Below are 25798 nucleotides of genomic sequence, written 5' to 3' on the forward strand. Positions count from 1 at the left end.
ATTCAAATATTTTCTTAGAGAAACAAGTCAGTTTCACTCTTAAACCACCCTCGTTTCACATACGTACATTTCCCTCTTTGATGTGTTATCTCCTCATGCGATTTCTTTGCACTTAATCTTCTTGTAAGTTTCCTTCCCTTCTCTAAACTCTTATTTAATTGAAATATAGTTGATATGCAATCTTATACTCATTCCAAGTATACACACAGTAGTTAACCACATATTAAATCCTCACCCCAACTAGTGCAGTTACATTCTGGCAACATAAGAAGATGTTACAGAAATATTGACTATATTCTCCATGCTGTACTACCGTCCTGTGACCAACTTAAATTATTATATTATGATTAAGAATTTTTTTTGTTCACCTTTATCCCCCTCACCCTCTCAACCGACCCACCCCAACACCTCCTCCGAGGTAACCACTAGTCACTTCTTAATGTCTGAATCTACTGCTATTTTGTTCATTTTGTTTTTAGATTCCACAAATAAGTGAAGTCATGTGATATTTGTCTTTATCCACCTCGCTTACTTCACTTAGTAGACTACCCTCTAGGTGCATCCCTGTTGTCTCAAACGACAGGATTTCTTTCTTTTTATGGCTGAATAATATCCCATTGTGTATATGCACTACCTCTTCTTTCTGCATGCATTGGTGGACATTTTGGTTGCTTCAATATCTTGGCTATTGCAAATAATTCTTGTAAATAATAGCCAAGATATTGAAGCAACCAAAGAGTCCATCAATTGATAACTAGACAGAGGGTTGTATATATTTTTTGAATCAGGGATTTTGTTTTCTCCAGATATATTCCTACAAGAGGAATCAATGAGTTGTATGGTATTTCTATTTTTAATATTTTTGAGGATACTCCATACTGCTTTCCACAGTAGCTCCACCAATTTATATTCCCACCAGCAGTGTAGAAAAGTTCCCTTTTCTTAACACCCTCACCAACACTTGTTATTTCTTGTCTTTTGGATAGTGACCACTCTAATTGGTGTGCGATGATATTTCATTATGGTTTTCATTTGCATTTCCCTGATGATTAGTGATGTGAAGCATCTTTTCATGTACCTATTGGCCATCTGTATTTCTTCTTTGGAAAAATGTCTCTTCAGGTCCTCTGCTCATTTTTTAATTGAGTTATTTGTTTTTTTGGTGCTGAGTCCCATTAGTTCTTTATATATTTTGGATGTTAACACTTTATCATATAAATCCTTTATAAATATCTTTTTCCATACTCTAGGCTGCCTTTTTATTCTGTTGTTTGTGTCCTTTACTGTACAGAAGATTTTTAGTTTGGTGTAGTTCAATTTGTTCGTTTTTTATTTTGTTTCCCTTGCTTGGGAAGATGTATTAAGAAAAAAAGTTGCTCATGCTTATATTCAAGTGATTTTTGCCTATGTTTTTTTCTAAGAGTTTTATGATTTCATGTCTTACATTAAGGTCTTTAATGTATTTTGAGTCTACTTTTGTATATGGAGTTAGTAATTCAGTTTCATTCTCTTATGTGTAGCTATCCAGTTGTCCCAACACCAGTTATTGAAGAGATTATCTTTTCCCGTTGTATATTCATGTCTCCTTTATCATATTAAATGACCATATAAGCCTGGGTTTATCTCTAAGCTCTCTATTCTGTTCCATTGATCTATGTTTCAGTTCTTGTGCTGCTACCATTGTTTTGATTACTGCAACTTTGTAGTATCCCTTGAAGTCAGGAAGAGTAATCCCCACAGCTTTGTTTTTCTTTCTCAAGATTGCTTTGGCTATTCTGGGTTGTTTGTGTTCCCATATGAATTTTAGGATGATTTGCTCTGCTTCATTGAAAAATACCATTGGTATCTTGATGCTGATGGAATATTTTTGGGTGAAAGGGTTTATTGCCTGGCTTGTTCTCCCAGCAACAGGTCGAGCACTAGAATTATGTCTGCATCCAACAGTCTGCAGGTCTGTAATCCTCCTTCATCTCTTCCTATGCCCAGAGCATTGGGCAGAGCTCTTTATATAGTGACTCAGTCAATAAAAGCTAATTGCCTATGGGTATGGAAGCAGAAGCCTAGCAGCAGGCCAGTTAATCATCAAATAGTTTAGGTTCAGGTGAGGATCCTGGCCATAGGAACCTTCACTTTATCCACAGAATCTATTGAGATGATCATATGTTTTTTATCCCTTTTGTTAATTCTGCTGTCTTGCCAATGGGTTTCAGCCATGTGCAAGTTCGCTATGGATTCAGTGTGACCAAAGAAACTGACAGCAAAACGTTCTTTGGGGTGAAAGTGTTTATTACCCGGCTTATTCTCCTGGCAGTAAGTCGAGCACTAGCGTCTCTGCCTCTGCCCAGAGTACTAGGCAGAGCTATCTATATAGTGCAATAATAGCTTATTGCCTAAAGGTGTGGAAGTGGTAGCCTAGCAACATGCCAGTTACATCATCAGGTGGTTTAAGTTCAGTGAGGATCCTGGCCATAGGAACCCCAACTTCTGCACATCTGTGTATCACATTGACTGGTTTTTTAGTATTGAGCCATCCTTGCATCCCTGAAATAAATTCCACATGGTTATGATGGATGATCCTTTTGATGTGTTTTTGAATTCAGTTGGCTAATATTTTGTTAAGAATTTTTGCATCTGTACTTATCAGGTATATTGGTCTATAATTTATTTTGTAGCATCTTTTTCTGTTTTGTTTTGGGGTTTTTTTCCATTAAAGTAATGCTGGCCTCATAGAATGAATTTGGAAGTATTCCCTCCTCTTCCATTTTAGAGTACTTTAAGAAGGATGGGTATCAGCTCTTGTTTAAATGTTTTGTAGAATTCAGCTGTGAAGCCACATGGTCTTGAACTTTGGTTTATTGAGAGTTTTTTGATTACCAATTCAACTTCATTACTGGTAGTTGGTCTTTTCAGATTTTGTGCTTCTTTCTGGATAAGTCTTGGAAGGTTATAATTTTCTAGGAATTTGTCCACTTCTACTTGGTTGTCCCATTTATTGGCATATAATTTTTCATAGAATTCTCTAATAATTCTTTGTATTTCTGTGGTGTCAGTTGTAACTTCTTTTTGGTTTCTGATTTTATTTGTGTACTCTCTTTTTTTCTAGGTAAGTCTGGCTAGAAATTTGTCTATTTTGTTATATTCTCAAAGACCAGTTCCTGGTTTCATTTATTTTTTTCTATTGTTTTATTCTTCTCTATTGTATTGATTTCTGCTCTGGTCTCTATTATGTCCTTCCTTCTACTGACTCTGGGTTTCATTTGTTCTTCTTTTTAGTTTCTTTAGTTTTGAGTTTAGACTGTATTTGGGATTGTTATTGCCTTTTGATATAGGCCTGTATTGCTAGGTGCTCCCCTCTTAGAACTACTTTTGTGACATTCCACATATTTTGAACTGTTGTATTTTTGTTTTCATTTGTGTCCAGGTATTGCTTGATTTTGACTTTCATTTTCTCATTGGTCCATTGATTATTTAGCCTCATGTGTGGGGGGTTTTTCTGTTTTCTTTGTGTACTTTATTCTAGTTTCATACCATTGTGCTGTAAATATATATGTGGTACGATTCTACTATTATTGAATTTACTGAGGTTCTTTTTATGTCCCTATATGTTATCTATTCTGGAGAACTGTCTTGCCAATGTGTTTCAGCCCCAGAAAAAGTTCATTATGGATTCAATGTGACCAAAGAAATAACAGTAGAATGTTCTTGGGGTGAAAGGATTATACCCAACTTTATTTCCATGGTGGCAAGTCAATCACTAGAATACCATCCACTCAGAATTCTGTCCACTTGGAGCGAGTCTGCATGCAGCAAGCCAGCCTCTGCCTCTGGGCCTCTCTACTACCACAGCAATCTCAGTCTCTGTCCTTGGTGCTGCCACCACTCTAGTCTCATCTCTGCTTTCCTGCAGCCTTGCAGCTATGCCACCATGTCACCCAGAGCACTGGGTGAAGCTCCTTATAGAGAGTCAATAACAACATATTGCCCACATGTGTGTAGTGAGCTAGTCAACCAGGACATGGTGAGAATCTTGGCCACAGAAACCTCCACTTTATTCCATGTGTACTTGAGAAAAATGTCTATCCTGCTGCTTTTGCATGGAATGTTCTCTAAAGATCTGTTAAGTCCATCTGACCTAGTGAGTTGTTCAGTGCCTCTGTTACCTTATTTATTTTCTGTTTGTTTTATCTGTACATTGATGTAAGTAGTGTGGTATAGTCTCCTAATATGATTGCATTGCATTCCATTTCTATCTTTGATTTCTGTTAGTACTTTTTTTTACATATTTAGGTGATCCTATGTTGGGTGCATAGATATCTACAACTTTTATATTCTCTATTTGATTGATTCCTTTATTTTTTTGTAACATCCTTCTTTTTCTCTTGGTACATTTCTTGTTTTGAAGTCTATTTTGTCTGATTCAAGTACTGCTACTCCTGCATTTTTCTTCCTATTATTTGCATGAAATATTTTTCCATCCCTTTACTTTCACACTGTGTATGTCTTTGAGTCTGAAATGAGTCTCTTCTAGGCAGCATGTGGATAGGTCTTATTTCTTTTACTGTTCTGCCACTTCATATCTTTTGGTTGGTACATTCAGTCCACTTACATTTAAGATAGTTAATGATAGGTATGTACTTAATGATGTTTTATTAATTGTTTTCTGGGTGCTTTTGTAGCTCCTTGCTGATCCTTCTTCATTTCTTATACTCTTTTCTTGTTATTCATGGTTTTATTTAGTGTTGTGATTGAATTTATCTTTTCTTATTATTTTTTATGTCTCTATTATAGGCTTTAGGCTTGTGGTTACCATAAAGTTAATAGATGGTTTCCTAAATGTAACTGTCTATATTTGGTCACTGTCTTTCAAATACAGTCTAAAAGTACTTTCTTTTTATTATTCTTCCTCCTCCACACTTTATGTATTAGATATCATAATATAGTTTTTGTGTATCCCTGACTGATTATGTGTATAATTGGTTTTACTACCTTTTATAACTTTAAACTTCCTTAGCAAGTAATTGGACTATGACTTTTGCTGTGGGTTTATTTTTACTGATGAAAAATATTTAGGCTTAAAAGCAGTTCCATCTACAGAAGTCACTTTAGGCTGATTTAGTTGTGGCAAATTCCTTCAGCTTTCATTTATCTGAGAAACTTTTGATCTCTCCTTCAATTTTAAATGCTAACCTTTCTGGGTAGAGGATTCTAGGTTGAAGGTCCTTCTGTTACAGTATACATTAAATATTTCATGCCACTTCCCTCTAGCCTGTAAAGTTGTTACTGAGAAATCTGCTGATAGCCTAATGGGGTTACCCTTATGTAATTTTTTTGCCACTTTTTAGCTGCTTTCAATACCCTCTCTTCATCCTTAATCTTTGTCATTTTAATTATTATATGTCTTCATCTTTCTTCCTCTAGTTCCTTTTGTTAGGGGCATTCTGCACTTCCATGACCTAAGTGTCTATTTCCTTCCCCAGATTGGGGAAGTTTTCAGCAGTTATTCCTTCAAAGAGACTTTCTACTGTTTTTTCTCTCTCTTCTCCTTCTGGTACCCCTAGCATGCAAATATTTTTCATTTGGAGTTGTCACATGGCTCTCTTAGCATCCTCCCAATTCTAGAGACCATTTTTCTCTCTGTTCCTCAGCTTCATTGTTTTCTGCTTAATATCCATTTCACTGATTGTCTCCTCCACTTACAGCCATCTATTATTCATTCCCTCTGTTGTATATTTCATTTCAGCTACTGTATTCTTCAGCTCAGGGTGGCTCTTTTTCAGCTCTCTTATCTGTTTGTTGAAGTCCTCCATGAGCTCTTCAATACTTTTCTTCAGATCAGTGAACATTTCATGACTATTATTTTGAAATATTTATCTAGAATAGCCTTTATCTCTGTTTCATTTAGGCCTCTTTCTGGTGTCTTGTCTTTACTTTTATTTGTAACATAGTCTCCTCTGCCCCTCATTTTGTCAAGGTCTGTATTTCATCCTTTGTATTAGATAGATTTTCTATGCCTTCTGGTCTAGAGAGTAATAGCTTTATGAAAGAGGCATTCTACTGTGCCCAGGAGCTCAAGACTATTTGCTCACCTGTGCCTGGTTCTCCTTTGTGGTATAACCACAGTTGCTGTTGGTGAGCTCTGCATGGAGCTGCCTTTCTGTCTGTTGGCAGGTAGTGGCTTATCTGTCTTAGCAGAGGCCCTTTGTGAGCCATGTAGCTGGCACTTCAGTGGGGATCATTGTAGGTGGATTTTCCTTTCTGCCTGTCTGCCAACAGAGGCTGATCTCTGCTCTCCAGGACTGGCAGCTTGCCTGAGCTGAGACCCTTTGTGAGGTGTACAGAGTCTCTTCTGGGATTGTTGTGGATTGGGCCACCCTTTGCTTGCCTTGCAGTGATGTGGCACTGCTGGGAAGATGGGGTGAGTAGAATGCAGGGTGAGGCTGGGCCACCAGTGAGGAGGAAGGAGTGCTCAGAGATGGCTTGTGCACATGACTCACTTATTGGCCTAAGAGAGCCTGAGAAAGCTGGAGAAACCTCCCTGCCTGCCAGGCAGCACAGAATGACCACTCCCAGGCCAATAGGGCCTGGTGGGAAGGCACAGAGGTACACAGAGAATCCCTTCAGAGCTGAGTCTCCAGCAAGGGGGTGGGGTGTTGGGACTGGCTCCTGTGAATGCCCAACCAGCTGGGCTGAGGAAGGGCAGGGGAAGCTTTCTCTACTGCCCTTTACCCACCAGAAAGAGCTCCATCCGTCCTCCAACCTCTGGCACTCTTCCTGCCGTTGGTATATCTTTCAAAATGCCACCTCTGTGTTGCAGTAAGCGGAACCAATGGATCATGCCTGTCCTCCACTCCTGGCAGGAGTCTCAGCCTCCCAGAGTTCTCCAACTCTCCCTGGTGTCCTGCCCCATTAATCAGCAAAGCCCAGTGCAACGTGGGCTCCTGTTCCCAGAGCAGATCTCCAGGGCCAGGTGTGCAAAGTTCCTGAGTGCTTATCCCTTCCTCATTGTTCTTCTCTCTCCTGTTTCTGGGATGGGAAAGAGAAAGCATTTGAGTCCCATTGGATTGTGGGTCTGCTGCTTTACCTTTCATGTGGTTTTCTCTTCTCCGCCAGGTATACATCATCTGTTCTTCCATCTTCAAGTCATTTTCATGGTTAGTTGTTTTTGCTGTAGTTGCTTCCTTGGTGTGTTTATAAGAGGAGGCTTTCACCTTGCCTTCCTACTCTGCCATCTTTTTCACCTCATGTGGAGCATTTAATCTTGTATCGTGAAATGATAAGTGATAACATCTCCATACATTCTCTCTACTCTTTCTTTAAAAGTGCTGCCAACCATTTCTCAAATATCTCTTTCATTGAACTACTTCATTGTGTGAAACTCTGCTTCAACACCTGTATTCTTTGTAATGCCTTATATAAGAAATATATACTAACTTCTGTGTGTGACTATGGAAGTTTTTGGCAACTACTGAGTTCTTTATGATACCTTGGGGGAAATATACATATATATTCCCTAAAAGAAGGACATATGGCATTATACATTCGCTTAGTAAACATTTATTAAGGATTATTTAATCCAAAGTAGATTTCTAAATTGATAGTTTGTTTTACTGAAGTTTAGTTGATTTATAATAAATTTCAAATTTTCAAAATATACAATTTGATGAGTTCTGAGATGTGTTATTGGTGAGGAGAAAATATCTTCTACTATCCTTCATGGTTCTTCTGGCTGGTCTAAGAATCAAATTTACATGAGACAGATGAATAGGAGAAAATCAAATTTAATTCTATAGGTTGATATTCCCACATAATAGAGAGGTTCAAAGACAGAAAGGCAAAATGAAGTAAATATGCCTTCCTGAGTCAAGAAATAGGACAGGGGCCTAGGGCTTCATTTTAATTACTAGAGCAGATCTGGTAATTAGAATTTTGCCTACCAAACTCATGCATCACTAAGATAAAATTTACCTCTGGAGCAAGCTCTCATTCTGGTAAAGACCCAAACTTAGATTCTTCTATGTGGCTAAGGAAGTGGCAAAATTTCATTTTGAGCCCATAGGGTTTTGATTATCTTCAGCTCAAAATAACCCACATAACAAAGTGGCACATTTTGGGAAAGCTTGTTCTCAACCTCTTCACCTCACAACTAATTTAATTCTATGACTATAAATTAATATACATGTTCTAGAATTTTACACAAATGGTATCATACAGTTTGTCTAGTTTCTTTTACACAGCCTAATTATTATGAGGTTCTTTGTTCTGTGTGTCATTCTCTTTTTATTTTGGAGTATTTTTCCATTATAGGTTAAGCCACAATTTATTAGCCTTTTGCCAGATGATGACATTTGGGCATTTCTGATTTGGGCTATTACAAATAAAACTACTGTGAATATTTTTTGTAAGTCTTTGTGTACATACATGCTTTCATTTCTTTTAGGAAAACACCTAAAGTAGAATGGTTAGATTGTATTGTAGTTTTATGTTTGACTTTTTAAAGAAATTGCCAATGTGTTTCCAAAATGATCCTAATATTTTGAATTAAGAGTTCTACAACTTTATATTAAAGTTGCATTTTCTCCACAACCACGCTAACTTTTGGAATGGTCAAGCATTTTATTTTTAGTCATTCTATTGGGTTTGTGATGGTATCTAAATGTTATTTTACCCTAATGACTAAAGATGTCAAGAATCTTTTCATGTGCTTATTTATTATGGATTTAAGTTCTTCAGTGAGGTATCTGTTTAAATCATCTGTCCATTTTATACCATTTGTATTCATATTATTGAGTTGTATAAGGTCTTCATATATATTAGAAAAATATTCATGATCAATTTCACCACCCTCCATCACTTCCTATGTGTCTGAAACATACTTCTTATTCTTCCTCTCTTGTCTCATAAAGTCAATGAATTATTAAATATCTCCTTTGTGATTTCTTTTTCATTCTTCCTCTATTTTCAGTTTCTCCCCTAGTAGTGTAATACTGTGTTAACATCACACACTAGCAATGCTACAGTGATATCCTAATTGTTCTCTCGGAATCAAGCCTTGATTTTGTACCACTCATCATCCCCATTCCTCAAACTTTAGTGTTCTAATTGTCCTGTTTACCTCATTACCCACATACTATTTCTAATACATTAGCTGGCATCCAGGTTCTTCTATATTATGGCATATATATATGTTTCAAATATTTTTTGCTAACAGTTAACTTTTAACATTTCAGCACCACAGACTAGTGAGCCACCAGTCCTTTGACCACAGTGTACATTCTCAAATATAAGATATTTCTCAGGATACCTTCTATACCACAAGTGTAGCAGGATGAGGGAGGGATACAGCCAATTTTTTTTCATCAGCTAGCATTATGTCTCCTTTTAGCTAATGAACTAAACTTTAATAAGAAAATATGACATCATTCATGATAAATGATAACTCTAAAGGTATGGGTTGAAAATAGGTCAAGGAAGTGACTGAAATGAATCTGCAGTAGGAAAAGCATAAGAAAACAATAGTATCTCTAACATCTCTGTGTTTCAGTTTTCTCACCTGTAAAGTGGAGATCTTATCAGCACCAACCTCACTGTTTACCAAGACGAATAAACTTTAGAACAGACTAACACATTACCAGTGTTATGCATGTGTTAAATTCTATTATTCTCCCCTGAGTTTGTTCTGTCATACTAGATATGATCACCAGGGAAGGATTTATCAGCTTTGCAACTGTGTGTGGATAAAGTGAAGGTTCCTCTGGCCAGGATTCTCACCTAGCCCTGGTCGGCTAGATCACTACACATGTGTGGGCAATACGTTGCTGTTAACTCTGTATAAAGAGATCAGCCCAATGCTCTGAGCAGCACAGTGGCACAGCTGCAAGGCTGCAGGAGAGCAGAGACGAGACTGGAGTGGTGACAGCACCAAGGACAGAGACTGAGACAGCTGCGGGAGTAGAGAGGCCCAGAGGCAGAGACTGGCTTGCTGCATGCAGACTCACTCTGAGTGGACGGGATTCCTGTCATTAACCTGCCACCATGGGAATAAAGTTGGATATAACCCTTTCACCCCAAGAATGTTCTACCGTCATTTCTTTGGTCACATTGTAATCATAGTGAACTTGTCTGAGGCTGAAACCCATTGACAAGACACTGTGAGTGTTATTCAAAAGAAGAGATAAAGGATCTATTTTTACCAACTGCCAACTCTAATTTCTCCAGTTAAGGATTATAAGCATAAAGATACTCAGATATTCCATTTCTTGTATACTTTCCACAAATACCTAATCAGGGCATTAACATTTTTCTATTGTTTTCAAGTACAGCACATAGAAAAATAGCTATTGTTAATTACTTTTTTGGTTATAAACCTCAGCGGGTAGATGAACATTTTATTTCCTAAAAGGTAGCAACTATAATCCCTAAAGGTAGGAACTATACTGAGAATAATGGTTTCTGAGAGCTAATAGCGTATTTCCTAACTGAAGCTCTGTTTCCAATGTTTAACATGGTTAACTTACAACTATGTAACAATACATGGTTTATATTTCTAGCGTCTCTGCACCATGCTTCATAGTGGGAACAATTTCAATTAAAGAGACAAGGATGGATCTGACAGATGTAATTCTTAATTTCATTATTTGGAAGTAGTTATGCATTTTTTAGCATTTTTCCATTTCTACATAACAAAGCTCTCCTAAATTTAGTACCTTACAACAACGAGCATATATTACTGCTCATGAGTCTATGTTTAAATGAGGCAGTTCTGCTGATCTGGACCAGATTTTCCTACACTTTGGGAAATCAGTTGGCTGTAAGCTGGTCCAGAATGGTCTCAGCTGGGAAGAATCAGCTCTGTTTCAATAGACCTTCTTCCTCCAGCAAGCTAGCCTTGGTTTGTTCTCATGAGAATCATGTGGTTACACGCAGATGCATGTTTGGCTTCTTGGTTTTTCACAACATTCCTTCGGTGACATTCTCTTTGCAAAAGCAAGTCACAGGTATGGATCAGATTGAAAGGGTGGCAAAATAGACATTTTGAGTGGGGTTGCAGTCATATTGCAAAGGACATGGCTGTTTTTCTATCCATCTACCACACAGCTCATGATGAATCACTTAATCACTTAAAAAGCTGTGGTGACCCTATCAGTGTCCTAAGGTTGCCATAACACTTTACCGCCAATTGAGTGGCTTTAAACAGAAACTTATTTCTTACATGTCAAGAAGCCAGAGCCCCAAACTAAGTTGTCAGCAGGATTGGTTCCTTCTGGGGCTCTGAGGAAAAATCTGCTCCATACCTTTGCCTAGTTTCTGGTAGTGGCCAACAATCCCTGGTGTTCCTGGGTTGCAGCTGCATCACCACAGCCCTCCGTCTTCACATGGCTGTCCTTCCTACGGGGCTCAGTATCTCTGGGTTTCCAAATCTCTCCTTGTATAGTGACCCTAGTCATTGAATTTAGCGATCAGCTTAATCAAATATCACACTATCTTAAACTGATTAAATCTGTACATGCCCTCTTTCCAAGTGAAGTCACATTTACAGGTACCAGTGGTGGAACTTCAACTTATCATTTGGGGAAACACAATTCAATCCAAAAGACTGATCATATACATTTCATGTAAAACCCGGATCTATCAACAAGTATGTAAGAAAAATTGGAAATGCCAATTAACATGCAAACTAAGCCTCCTTTGATTTCTTTTTGCCCTCCACTGTCTTTGTTCCCTTGCCAACACAAGGAATGCTTTTACGACTTAAAACTCAACTCCTCTTGTAAATTTGTCCATGAAAACTCCTACTCATTCTCTCAACTACTTTTTCATTTGTAATCCATACATTATTAATTTTTGTTGTCAAATTTTTATATCATATAACTTTAAAACCTTTTTAGGATGATAAAAGTGAGTCTCAGATAGTTTCTATCTTGACCAATGCCATGAAGATAGTTGATCAGAGAATCAGAAATATAGATTTTTATTTTTTTATCTTTTGATTTCATGACTTTTATTTTTTCCAGTTTTATTGAGATATAATTGACATTTAATACTGTACATAAGGTGTGCAGCACAATGTCTTGACATACATAAAGTGTGAAATTATTAGCACAGTAGATTTAGGTAACATCATCACCACATATAGTTACCAAAAATTTTTTTTTCCTTGTGATGAGAACTTTTAGAATCTATGTCGCGTGCCCTGTCCTCGCCGGCAAGAACAGCATGCAACAACAGCAGGATTCTTCTGCAGAAAGCTTTATTCTTCAGCTCTTTGTGAAACAAATGAGTTGGGCAGGACCCAGAGGGGAAGGAGAGGCTTGCTTATATAGTTCTCATGCTCTGACCTGGTTGGTGCGGCTCCATATGCCTTATTAGCATAACCATTTGGTGGGTCTCATTGGTCCTTATGCCAAGGCGCAATTAGCATGTAGTTTAGTGGTGTGGGATGATTTGTCATTAGGAAGTTCGGGGCCTTCCGGCTGCCCTGCATGGGGCGCTATTTTCTGAGCACGGCTGCCAACATCTCCCCCTTTTTTGTCTAACAGAAGCTCAAGGCGGAACTTGCCAGCAGAGGCGGAGACAGAGGCCTGACCTCCATCATACTTCCTGATGCCCCCTTTTTGGAGAGGGGTTCTGGGCATCTACCCCTATGCAGTCAGGCATGCCTCTCAGAGGGGTCCAAGACCTCTTGCAGTGCTTTGCCTCGCATCCTCTGGCTGGCGTTGGGACCGCTTGGTACAAAGGGTTTGGACCCTTTTTCTCAACCCTCTTGCACCATGAGCTTCTTAAAGAAAGCTGTGATTAAGCATTGAGGTACTCGGGCCTGGTGCAGTGCCACATGGGCTCAGGGTGCAAGAGCTACCTCAAGCTAAAGCTGAGCTTCCTTCTTAAGCATGTTGAGCCACACTTGGGAAGAGGCGCCAATGTCTATCGCCATTAGGGCTTGAGCAAGGATCACCTTGTCCTTATGTTGATTGCGGAGTCTGCATAACAACCAGAGTAGGAGCATGAGACCTCCAAGCATGAACACGCCCATCCCAGCCATGCCCGCCCACTCCTTGACGTGGGAGAGAGCTCTGAGGAACCAGGAAGAGAGTCCTTCTGCTACGGAGATATCTAGACGGGTGGAGTTGATGTGGATTATTTCTCGCCGCAGTTCTTCTAGTGCTCCATCAAAGTCCTGGGACCAGTTTCCTGAAAGATACTGGGACAGGCCTCGTGACAGATTAGTGAAAGCATTTAATACTTCTGTTAGTGATCCTGGCTTGTTTGTGGCTCTGTAATATGGCTGCGGCTAGGCCCGCGTTGGTGAGTGGCCCTCCTATTTCTCTACAGGCTTTCAACCAAGCGTGTATCCCTTTCTGTTTCCAGGGTGTTATCGCCTGTCTGCATTCCTTGGTACATTGTTCAAATACTAATTGCTCTACCAGGGGCATCGCTTGTTCCTGATCTCCAAATATTCTGCCTGCGGCCTCCATCATACGAGCGACAAAGTCAGAAAATGGCTCGCTCAGCCCCTGAATAATTTTTGTCAAATTGCCTGATACTTCTCCTTTGTTGGTGAGGGCTTTCCATGCCTTGGCGGCGCACGTGTTTATTTGTGCATATACCTGTAAGGGGAAGGCGGTCTGGTCGGCTACCCACTGTCCTTGGCCCGTCAGCATATCATATGACCATGCAGGCTGTCCTTCGGCCGCGTTTGCGCGTGCCTGGGTCATGCTGATATCATGCCACAATGCCTTCCATTCTATGTATTGCCCCATACTAGAAAGGCATGCCTTAGTTACATATTGCCAGTCTGCGGGTGTCATGGCTGTCTCTGTTAATCTCTCAACTTGTGCTATGGTATAGTTAGCACTGACTCTATAAGCCCAAACGGATTCTGCTAACTCCTTAACTTGTTTATGGCTCAGGGGCTGGTGAGAGCGTACACCGTTATCCTCAAATACAGGAAACATTTGTCTAATTGCCTGAAGAGTATCTGGGTGGCAAAAGGAGAGTGCGCCACTCACGTAAGGTGGCGGGGCAAAGGGCGTCGGGGGACACCCTGCTTTCATTTTTTCCTTGGTCCGCTTTTCAACTTTGCTGGTTCCCTTACTTCTACACTCTGCGGTTTTATTTTCTTCCCCTTCCTCTGCGGACGTTAATTCCTCCTCAGATTCCCTATTGGAGAGTTGGAGGTCCCTCAACTCTTTCCAGGGGTATTTACTATTTTCTCCGAGGCGATTGTCACTCGCTTCTCGGGGCTCTTTCGCTTTTGCCCTAGGTGGGCTTTCTCCCTCACTCTGAGGTTTCTTTACCTTCGTTTTTGTGGCCTTTTTTCGGCCGCGCGCGCTCTCTGTTTCCCGTTCCGTTTCTGACATGCTCTCTTGGATATCTGTCAATGCTCTCTGACCTTCTTTTATTACCTTTTCACATCTCTCATCTTGCAGACAAGCTCTAATCAGTTTCCAGAGGGGCCTGGTGCCTCCCCTCAGGCTACCCTCCTCCTCCTCTCTATCAAGATCTTTCCCCAGTTTGTCCCAGCTCGGGATTGAGAGGGACCCTGAACAAATGAACCAGGGGGCCACACGGTCTATCTCCTTCACAAAAGATCCTAAGACTTTGCTGGAGACCTTCAAGTTTCGCTCTTTGAGAGCTGTCTGCAGCGCCGTGACTAATGACGGTGCATTCCCCATGGTGCCTCCTTATTTACAGAGAACCATCAACCATTATCCTAAAAAGCAGGGGCCTCTCGGAACTTACCCCTCCGGGCTTTCTTCTGACCTGCAGTTCTGAATCCTCTCCAGATGTCTGAAGGGTCCTCCCTGTGCCGGTGATGTTCTGGTTCCCGGGTTTCGGCACCACTTGTCGCGTGCCCTGTCCTCGCCGGCAAGAACAGCATGCAACAACAGCAGGATTCTTCTGCAGAAAGCTTTATTCTTCAGCTCTTTGTGAAACAAATGAGTTGGGCAGGACCCAGAGGGGAAGGAGAGGCTTGCTTATATAGTTCTCATGCTCTGACCTGGTTGGTGCGGCTCCATATGCCTTATTAGCATAACCATTTGGTGGGTCTCATTGGTCCTTATGCCAAGGCGCAATTAGCATGTAGTTTAGTGGTGTGGGATGATTTGTCATTAGGAAGTTCGGGGCCTTCCGGCTGCCCTGCATGGGGCGCTATTTTCTGAGCACGGCTGCCAACAAATCTACACTCTTAAAACTTTCAAATATACTTGTGGATAAAATTTAAGTTCCTGTGGCCAGGATTCTCACCTGCCCCTGGTTGGCTGGCTCGCTGCATGCCTATGGGCAGTATGTTGCTATTGACTCTATATAAAGAGCTCCTCCCAGTGCTCTGTGCGAAATAGAATTGCTTTATCATATGATATTTCTATTTTTAATTTTTTGAGTAGTCTCCATTCTGTTTTCCATAGTGGCTGCACCAATCTACATTTCTACCAACAATACACAGGATTCTGTTGTTCCATTTTCTCCACATCCCCACTGTTCATTATCTCTTGTCTTTATGTTACCCATTCTAGCAGGTATAAGGTGATATCTCATTGTGGTTTTGATTTGCAGTTTTCATTCCCCGTGATTAATGATATTGGGCACCTTTTCACATACCAGTTAGCCATTAGAATATCTTCTTTGGAAAAATGTCTATTCAGGTCCTTTGTCATTTTTTAACTAAATTATTTGGTGTTTTTTATTGAGTTGTGTGAGTTCATTATATACTTTGTCTATTAACCTCTTTTCAAATAAATCATCTGCAAATATTTTCTTACATTCTGTAGGCTGCTTTTTCACTTTCTTGATTATTTTTTTTGCTGCACAGAAGCTTTTTAGTTTGATGTAGTCCCACTTGTTTATTTTTTATACTGTTGCTCTTACTTTAGGTGGTATGTCCCAAAATCATTGTCAATACCATTGTTGAAAAGCTTTTCCCTATGTTTTCTTCAGGAGTTTCAGACTTTCAGGTCTTACATTTAAGTTTTTAATTCATTTTGAGTCAATATTTTTGAGTGGCATTAAATAGGATTCCAATTTCATTCTTTTGCATATGACTATCAGATTTTCCCAGTACCATTTATTAAAGAGATTGCCTTTTCTCCACTGAGTATTTTTGGCTGCATTGTCAAATCTTAGTTGATGTATGTGTAACTACTCATTAAAAACTAAAAGTAGTATTTCTTCTATCTCATTTAATTTTGCTTTATTCACATGTGGTTTTGTTCAAATTAATATTTTAAAAGTAGATAAAACAAATTATCATTTTTTTTTCTATATCACACATTTCTCCAGAAATTTGCCAATGGCTGTATATAAACAAAATACACCCAAATAATCTGAAAATAAAAATATATCATGAGAGTTTTTAAGCCAACATCCTAAGATCCTTTTCTAAATTGTTACTACACCCCTGCAAGAAGCTTCCAAAACACAAATAGCAGTTCATTCACATCTAATGAATGATGAAAAGGGGGTTCTCTCTCTACATATCAATATATTCCATATATAGACATGAATATGTAAATTTTTTTGCTTCTACATTCAGAATGTTCCTCTATAAGGCTTCTGTATGAGCTATTTTCATAGAACTTACAAATTAATTTGGTCAAATGACATTTGTTTTCTGATTTGTTTGATTTTTATCTGAGTATTTCATTGAAAAAATTAAAAACCTGAAAATGACTTGATGGTTCTACAGGAAAAATATTGAGAAATACACCATGTATAAAATGGAAAGGAAAATGCAAGAATAAGCAGCAATCAGGACCACAATGAAAACCCAGATCAATACTGCAGAATCAGTTGTGTAAACACACTGCTGTGGCCACAGCTACAACCTGCGTGCCACAGCCTAAGCTTGCACTACCAGCACTGGACACTAGGAGCCGCCACTGCCACAGCAGTTTCCATTGGCCATGGACACTGAGAGCCACTGGCTTCATCTGACTCCCCAATGTGCCCATTTCTCTGTGAAGTTAAACCAGAAAACCTGATTAGCTGAATTTAGGATATGTGCCCACAACTAACTGTGAGATTCTGGTAAAACACATATCCAGCCTTCACATCATCACCAAGGGGAATGGATTCTGGCTTCCCCAAAACCCATAAAATGAGGAACACAGAGGCTAGGAGGTCAGTAAATAATCACTGTTCCTTCTTTCTGAATGTATTGAATTGTAATGGCACAGGAAAATTCACCTGGCTTTGCCAGAATCCCAAGTAAAAATGATGGCACATGGAGGATGAATAATTTATTACTATTAGATTCTGAATTCAAATTAGTGATGACCTGACTACCAAGTCTATAGGATTCATGCTACAAGGAATCACCATTTTACATAAATTCAATTCTCTCTAATGCCTGAAAATCCATAGCACTCATTATCAGTATTAATTTACAGTAAGAATTTATAAATGTGAATGCATTCATCACTTCATTACGTAACTGTATTTTTACTAACTGTTCTTGAGTTTTGATTCCTAACCAAATTAAAACTTCCTTTCAGCAGTTTTATGTACTTCATGTGAAAATATAAATACAAGGTTTCAGAAAAAGATGACAACATGAAAACTGAGGCAGAAACCTCCTCCCAAAACCACATGTAACAAGAAAATACAGCAAATATGACTAATCCAGAAAGAGTGACCTGAAGACTGCAGAACAGATGGCCTACATCTGGGGAAAAGAGAGGACCTCACAGAAAAGTGTAAAGTAGCATAGCCATGGTCCAGGAGGATCCAAGCTCTTCCCCCACCCAGCTCAGAGGTGGGAGAAGAGAAACAGAGTGGGGAAGGAGTAGAAGACTAGGACTACTAAATACACAGTCCTGGAGATCTTGTCTGGGAGCATGAACCCACATTACATGGTGCTCTGGAGATTAGTGGAGTTGGAAAACAAAGACAGGCAGAATATTTGGAGAGACTGAGATTCCAGCCATTTGTGGAGAACAGGTATGCACAACCAGCCACTCTAGGAAAGGTGGGCACTTTGAAAGTCTTTCCAACAGTGAGAGGGGTGCTAAAGGCACAAAATCACACACAGCTTGCTGCTCAGGAGACAAAATTGCCCCGGCACACACAAGCCAGCATGTTGGGAACTTCCAGGAACTTCAAATTCTTCACCCCCTGGCTAGAATAAAGCCCCAAGACTCCCCCACTGTGACTCATAGACTGAAGCTCCTTCCCCCTGGCAGGCACTGGTCTGCAGACCTGTTGCCCCTGCCATTGTGTCAGACCAGCCCAGGGAGGCTCTGACCACAGCAGCTGCAGGGGCATAATGCAGAGGCTCCTCCCTATGTTGAGAGCCCACTGGACATGGCAGTGGATGCAGCCACTGCAGCCAGGAAGCAGGAAAGAGGTCTTTCCCCCCCAGCAGGTGCTGGTGCTGCTCACCTATTACCCACATCATTGCTTCAGGTGCTCCTCAGCTCCAGAGGTTAGAGCTTCTAGGCACTAGAGGGCACCATCTACACAAAGTTATTATTCTGTAGGAATCACTAGAAAGAAATGGCAAAAAAATGTGTACAAACAAGAATTCAAATGCCAGAAAGAGGGCTTAGTGAAACTGAAAGCATCAATCTTCTAGATAAGATTTAAAAATAAAAATCATAAATATGCTCACAGAGTTACAGAAAAATATTCAAGACCTCAGGGAGGATTTTAAGAAAAAGATATAAACTTTGAAAAATACAATTTCTGAAATGAAACATACCATGGAGGGATTTAAAAGTAGATTAGGAAGGGTGGAGCCAGGATGGCGGCGTGAGTAGAGCAGTGGAAATCTCCTCCCAAAAAAACATAGAGCTATGAAAATATAATAAAGAAAAATCTTCCTAAAATAGAGACCACAGGACACAGGACAACATCCAGACCACATCCACACCTGCAAGAACCCAGCGCCTTGCGAAGGGGGTAAGATACAAGCCCCGGCCCAGCGGGACCCGAGCGCCCATCCCCCCGGCTCCCGGTGGGTGGAAAGAAACCAGAGCGGTTTTTTTTTTTGGCGAGTGCTTTTTGGAAGCCTTAAAGGGACGGGCCCCCGTTGCTAGGGAGGCAGGGTGGCGGGACCGGTGAGCAGGTGCCTGGGACTGGCGCCTGAGGACAAAGAATATACCGCGTTTCTCCCTGCGGGACCGGCGGGCGGGTGCCTGAGACCGGTGCCTGAGGACAGAGGAAATCGCGCATTTTTCCCCTTTTTTTTTTCTCTTTTCTGCGAGTGCTTTTTGGAAGCCTAAAAGGGACAGGGACCCCGGTGCTAGGGAGGCAGGGCGGCGGGACTGGTGAGCGGGTGCCTGGGACCAGTGCCTGAGGACAAAGAATATCGAGCGTTCCTTCCCTGCGGGACCGGTGGGTGGGTGCTTTTTGGAAGCCTTGAAAGGACAGGGACCCTGGTGCTAGGGAGACAGGGCAGCAGGACCAGTGAGCGGGTGCCTGGGACCGGCACCTGAGGACAAAAAAAAGAAAAAAAAATCGCTTCTTTTTTACTTTATTTTTTTTTCTTTTTCTTTCTTTCTGTTCCCTCTCTCATTGTTGCTGTTGCTGTTTTGGTTTGGAGAGTGCTTTTTGGAAGTCTTAAAGGGGCAGGACAGGTCACTTAGACCAGAGGCAGGGAATCTGGGGATCTCTGGGCACTCTAACACCCTGGGCAGCAGGGAGCACAGAGACCCCTTACGGAGATAAATAGCCTCCTGGCCGCTCCCCCTCCAACGGGGCTCCACCATTTTGGAGGAACAGCCCCAGCCAGGCCAAGCCCACAGCAACAGCGGAGATAAACCCCAAAGCAACTGGGCAGGAAGCAGAAGCCCTGTCTGCGCACAGCTGCCCAGCACAAGCAACTAGAGGTCGCTATTCTCCCAGGAAAAGGCTACAAACCAACAAGAAGGGAAGCTCTTCCAGCGGTCACTTGTACCAGCTCTGCAAACTATCTCTATCACTATGAAAAGGCAAAACTACAGGCAGACAAAGATCACAGAGACAACACCTGAGAAGGAGACAGACCTAACTAGTCCTCCTGAAAAAGAATTCAGAATAAAAATCATGAACATGCTGACAGAGATGCAGAGAAAAATGCAAGAGCAATGGGATGAGATGCAGAGAAAAATGCAAGAGCAGTGGGATGAGATGCAGAGAAAAATGCAAGAGCAGTGGGATGAAGTCCGGAAGGAGATCACAGATGTCAGGAAAGAGATCACAGAAGTGAAACAATCCCTGGAAGGATTTATAAGCAGAATGGATAAGATGCAAGAGGCCATTGAAGGAATAGAAGCCAGAGAACAGGAACGTACAGAAGCTGACATAGAGAGAGATAAAAGGATCTCCAGGAATGAAACAACACTAAGAGAAATATGTGACCAATACAAAAGGAATAAGATTCGTATTATAGGGATACTAGAAGAGGAAGAAAGAGGAAAAGGGATAGAAAGTGTCTTTGAAGAAATAATTGCTGAAAACTTCCCCAAACTGGGGGAGGAAATAATCGAACAGACCATGGAATTACACAGAACCCCCAACAGAAAGGATCCAAGGAGGACAACACCAAGACACATAGTAATTAAAATGGCAAGGATCAAGGACAAGGAAAGAGTTTTAAAGGCAGCTAGAGAGAAAAAGGTCACCTATAAAGGAAAACCAATCAGGCTAACATCAGACTTCTCAACAGAAACCCTACAGGCCAGAAGAGAATGGCATGATATACTTAATGCAATGAAACAGAAGGGCCTTGAACCAAGGATACTGTATCCAGCATGACTATCATTTAAATATGATGGTGGGATTAAACAATTCCAAGACAAGCAAAAGCTGAGGGAATTTGCTTCCCACAAACTACCTCTACAGGGCATCCTACAGGGACTGCTCTAAGTGGGAGCACCCCTAAAAAGAGCACAGAACAAAACACACAACATATGAAGAATGGAGGAGGAGGAATAAGAAGGGAGAGAAGAAAAGAATCTCCAGACAGTGTATATAACAGCTCAATAAGCGAGCTAAGTTAGGCGGTAAGATACTAAAGAGGCTAACCTTGAACCTTTGGTAACCACGAATCTAAAGCCTGCAATGGCAATAAGTACATATCTCTCAATAGTCACCCTAAATGTAAATGGACTTAATGCACCAATCAAAAGACATAGAGTAATAGAATGGATAAAAAAGCAAGACCCATCTATATGCTGCTTACAAGAAACTCACCTTAAACCCAAAGATAAGCATAGACTAAAAGTCAAGGGATGAAAAACATATTTCAGGCAAACAACAGTGAGAAGAAAGCAGGGGTTGCAGTACTAATATCAGACAAAATAGACTTCAAAACAAAGAAAGTAACAAGAGATAAAGAAGGCCACTACATAATGATAAAGGGCTCAGTGCAACAAGAGGATATAACCATTCTAAATATATATGCACCCAATACATGAGCACCAGCATATGCGAAGCAAATACTAACAGAACTAAAGAGGGAAATAGACTGCAATGCATTCATTGTAGGAGACTTCAACACACCACTCACCCCAAAGGATAGATCCACCGGGCAGAAAATAAGTAAAGACACACAGGCACTGAACAACACACTAGAAGAGATGGACCTAATAGACATCTATAGAACTCTACATCCAAAAGCAACAGGATATACATTCTTCTCAAGTGCACATGGAACATTCTCCAGAATAGACCACATACTAGCTCACAAAAAGAGCCTCAGTAAATTCCAAAATATTGAAATTCTACCAACCAATTTTTCAGACCACAAAGGTATGAAAGTAGAAATAAATTCTACAAAGAAAACAAAAAGGCTCACAAACACATGGAGGCTTAACAACATGCTTCTAAATAATCAATGGATCAATGAACAAATCAAAATAGAGATCAAGGAATATATAGAAACAAATGACAACAACAACACTAAGCCCCAACTTCTGTGGGATGCAGTGAAAGCAGTCTTAAGAGGAAAGTATATAGCAATCCAGGCACACTTGAAGAAGGAAGAACAATCCCAAATGAATCGTCTAACATCACAATTATTAAAACTGGAAAAAGAAGAACAAAGGAGGCCTAAAGTCAGCAGAAGGAGGGACATAATAAAGATCAGAGAAGAAATAAACAAAATTGAGAAGAATAAAACAATAGCAAAAATCAACGAAACCAAGAGCTGGTTCTTTGAGAAAATAAACAAAATAGATAAGCCTCTAGCCCAACTTATTAAGAGAAAAAGAGAGTCAACACAAATCAACATAATCAGAAATGAGAATGGAAAAATCATGACAGACTCCACAGAAATACAAAGAATTATTAAAGACTACTATGAAAACCTATATGCCAACAAGCTGGAAAACCTAGAAGAAATGGACAACTTCCTAGAAAAATACAACCTCCAAAGACTGACCAAGGAAGAAACACAAAAGTTAAACAAACCAATTACAAGCAAAGAAATTGAAACAGTAATCAAAAAACTACCCAAAAACAAAACCCCGGGGCCGGACGGATTTACCTCGGAATTTTATCAGACACACAGAGAAGACATAATACCCATTCTCCTTAAAGTGTTCCACAAAATAGAAGAAGAGGGAATACTCCCAAACTCATTCTATGAGGCCAACATCACCCTAATACCAAAACCAGGCAAAGACCCCACCAAAAAAGAAAATTACAGACCAATATCCCTGATGAATGTAGATGCAAAAATACTCAATAAAATATTAGCAAACAGAATTCAACAGTATATCAAAAGGATCATACACCATGACCAAGTGGGGTTCATCCCAAGGATGCAAGGATGGTACAACATTCGAAAATCCATCAACATCATCCACCACATCAACAAAAAGAAAGGCAAAAACCACATGATCATCTCCATAGATGCTGAAAAAGCATTTGACAAAATTCAACATCCATTCATGATAAAAACTCTCAGCAAAATGGGAATAGAGGGCAAGTACCTCAACATAATAAAGGCCATATATGATAAACCCACAGTCAGCATTATACTGAACAGCGAGAAGCTGAAAGAATTTCCACTGAGATCGGGAACCAGACAGGGATGCCCACTCTCCCCACTGTTATTTAACATAGTACTGGAGGTCCTAGCCACGGCAATCAGACAAAACAAAGAAATACAAGGAATCCAGATTGGTAAAGAAGAAGTTAAACTGTCACTATTTGCAGATGATATGATACTGTACATAAAAAACCCTAAAGACTCCACTCCAAAACTACTAGAACTGATATCGGAATACAGCAAAGTTGCAGGATACAAAATTAACACACAGAAATCTGTAGCTTTCCTATACACTAAAAACGAATCAATAGAAAGAGAAATCAGGAAAACAATTCCATTCACCATTGCATCAAAAAGAATAAAATACCTAGGAATAAACCTAACCAAAGAAGTGAAAGACTTATACTCTGAAAACTACAAGTCACTCTTAAGAGAAATTAAAGGGGACACTAACAAATGGAAACTCATCCCCTGCTCATGGCTGGGAAGAATTAATATCGTCAAAATGGCCATCCTGCCCAAAGCAATATACAGATTTGATGCAATCCCTCTCAAATTACCAGCAACATTCTTCAATGAATTGGAACAAATAATACAAAAATTCATATGGAAACACCAAAGACCCCGAATAGCCAAAGCAATCCTGAAAAAGAAGAATAAAGTAGGGGGGATCTTACTCCCCAACTTCAAGCTCTACTACAAAGCCATAGGAATCAAGACAATTTGGTACTGGCACAAGAACAGAGCCACAGACCAGTGGAACAGATTAGAGACCCCAGAAATTACCCCAAACATATATGGTCAATTAATATTTGATAAAGGAGCCATGGACATACAATGGCAAAATGACAGTCTCTTCAACAGATGGTGCTGGCAAAACTGGACAGCTACATGTAGAAGAATGAAACTGGACCATTGTCTAACCCCGTATACAAAGGTAAACTCAAAATGGATCAAAGACCTGAATGTAAGTCATGAAACCATTAAACTCTTGGAAAAAAACATAGGCAAAAACCTCTTAGACATAAACATGAGTGATCTCTTCTTGAACATATCTCCCCGGGCAAGGAAAACAACAGGAAAAATGAGCAAGTGGGACTACATTAAGCTGAAAAGCTTCTGTACAGCGAAAGACACCATCAATAGAACAAAAAGGAACCCTACAGTATGGGAGAATATATTTGAAAATGACAGATCCGATAAAAGCTTGACGTCCAGAATATATAAAGAGCTCACACGCCTCAACAAACAAAAAACAAATAACCCAATTAAAAAATGGGCAGAGGAACTGAACAGACAGTTCTCCAAAAAAGAAATACCAATGGCCAAGAGACACATGAAAAGATGCTCCACATCGCTAATTATCAGAGAAATGCAAATTAAAACTACGATGAGGTATCACCTCACACCAGTAAGGATAGCTGCCATCCAAAAGACAAACAACAACAAATGTTGGCGAGGCTGTGGAGAAAGGGGAACCCTCCTACACTGCTGGTGGGAATGTAAATTAGTTCAACCATTGTGGAAAGCAGTATGGAGGTGCATCAAAATGCTCAAAACAGACCTACCATTTGACCCAGGAATTCCACTCCTAGGAATTTACCCTAAGAACGCAGCAATCAAGTTTGAGAAAGACAGATGCACTCCTATGTTTATCGCAGCACTATTTACAATAGCCAAGAATTGGAAGCAACCTAAATGTCCATCGGTAGATGAATGGATAAAGAAGATGTGGTACATATACACAATGGAATACTACTCAGCCATAAGAAGTGGAAAAATCCAACCATTTGCAGCAACATGGACAGAGCTGGAGAGTATTATGCTCAGTGAAATAAGCCAAGCAGAGAAAGAGAAATACCAAATGATTTCACTCATCTGAGGAGTATAGGAACAAAGGAAAAACTGAAGGAACAAAACAGCAGCAGAATTACAGAACCCAAAAATGGACTAACAGGTACCAAAGGGAAAGGAACTGGGGAGGATGGGTGGGCAGGGAGGGATAAGGGGGGGGAAGAAGAAGGGGGGTATTAAGATTAGCATGCATGGGGGGAGGGAGAAAGGGGAGGGTGGGCTGCACAACACAGAGAGGACAAGTAGTGACTCTACAACATTTTGCTAAGCTGATGGGCAGTAACCGTAATGTGGTTGTTAGGGGGGACCTGATATAGGGGAGAGCATAGTAAACATAGTATTCTTCATGTAAGTGTAGATTAAAAATTAAAAAAAAAAAGAAAGAAAGAAAGAAAGAAAAGGGGGATTACTCCTTAACAGGATAAAACTATTGGTAAATCAAAGATCAACGCATGCTTTAAATATCCTTAATGTTGATCACTTAAAGGGTGCCAGATGATCAGCTATGGAGGTACTGTTTTCTGATAATATTCCTTTCTCTTAATTAAAAAAAAAAAAACAGCAGTTACTGTGTGCTGACCTCCAATGAGTTCTGCACAGTGGTATAGAGGGCATGTCAAAGTGTGGGCAAATGGTCTGTTTGTTTCTACGCAGAAGATCAAGGCCTAGCTTGGATATCCAGAAAATGAACTAAGATACAATATGAGGAGGAGCTTCCGGCATCAGCACTCTCTGGAGGACTTGTGCCGGGGGATGATCATCAAAAAGCCTCCACAGGGATCCGGACGATGCTGCGGTTGTGGCTGCATCCAGCCCACCGTCTCCTGGACTTGCCATAGGAATGAGGAGGAAGATGTCTAGGCTGGCATGTGCATACAGTGAGACAACGAATTTGACTGGATCTGTACTGTTGGAACTCAACCAGGAGTTGGGAGGGGTGCAAGTTGTATCACTCCAAAATCTCATGACTATAGA

Source organism: Manis javanica, chromosome 10 (assembly GCF_040802235.1).
Source record: "Manis javanica isolate MJ-LG chromosome 10, MJ_LKY, whole genome shotgun sequence".
Classification (NCBI taxonomy): Eukaryota; Metazoa; Chordata; class Mammalia; order Pholidota; family Manidae; genus Manis; species Manis javanica.